At 35.5% G+C, this 1,117-nt stretch overlaps 1 pseudogene; it reads left to right on the forward strand.

Annotated features, from left to right (window-relative positions):
- Window positions 1–711: 711 nt before the first annotated feature.
- LOC115032242 lies at window positions 712–835 on the forward strand (annotated as a pseudogene).
- Window positions 836–1,117: the final 282 nt, after the last annotated feature.

Consider the following 1,117-nt stretch of genomic DNA (forward strand, 5'->3'; position numbering starts at 1 on the left):
AACATGCTCAGAAAATAGGTAAAAATTGAATGCTCTCAGGCACATTCTATCTTAATTTTTATATATGTGCAGATGTCTAGGGTATATATATATTCATATGAGGCCATGATTGTGAGTTTAGGACATATAACTAGAGTTTAGAAAAGTGACTTTAAAGACAGAAAAGGAAGNTGCCTAGTTGGGAGGAAAGGGTACAGGTTGGGTTTAGTTGGGAGAGAAGTAGGAGGGATGATAATAATGAATATTATGTATGAAAATACCATAACAAAGTGAATTCCTGGTGTTCTAATTTAAAAAATTAAAATATCAAATATATTTTAATTAAAAACTTAAAATTTAAACTAACACATATTTATAGAAGTGAGTATATAATAGCTATAGTAGTATAAAGGGACATATAGAATGGTTTTTATAATTCCCACTGGACTCCTATTTTGTTTACATTTTAAATTAGCCAATTTAATGCTCTGTATTGTAGACTTTGTGATAGTTTGTCTATGTTTTTACTCAAAAATATATATGTACTTACATACCAAATTTTATTAACTATATCCAATTCTATCTCTATCATCTCTTTCACTACATATATGTGAGAGTGTGTGTGTGTGTGTGTATGTGTGATTGTGTGTGTGTGTAATATTAGTGTAGATATGGCATAGGACAGAATAAGAATTTAGTATATTATACATTTAAAAAATTTGACATTTTCTGCTTGGCCCTAGAAGTGTTGCAGGTATAGTTGCTGTGTCAATTGTAGCTGGCAGAAAGGAGATATCCTATTTTTACACTCAGTGTTCTGATCTACGAACATNTGAATGATTAATAGCCTAATATTCCCTGAAAAAAGAAAGTCTGAAANAACTACCAATCCATTACCAGGGGCTTGAACAGGGAGCTAGCCTGAGATGACCACCAGTTTGGTGCCAGGCAGACCTGGGCAACTCCCAGGTCCAGGAACAAGCTAGAGGCTAGAAGATCCAGATTTGAGACTGTGAACCACTGTGGCTGTGAGTCTGAAACAGAGGACCCTTGCATGGTGAGGAGTAAACCTGAGATGACCATCAGACTGGCATCATGGGGGCCTGGACAGGGAGCTAGCTTGATATGGACCACCAGT

This window comes from Mus caroli, chromosome 10 (assembly GCF_900094665.2).
Source record: "Mus caroli chromosome 10, CAROLI_EIJ_v1.1, whole genome shotgun sequence".
In the NCBI taxonomy this organism is placed as follows: domain Eukaryota; kingdom Metazoa; phylum Chordata; class Mammalia; order Rodentia; family Muridae; genus Mus; species Mus caroli.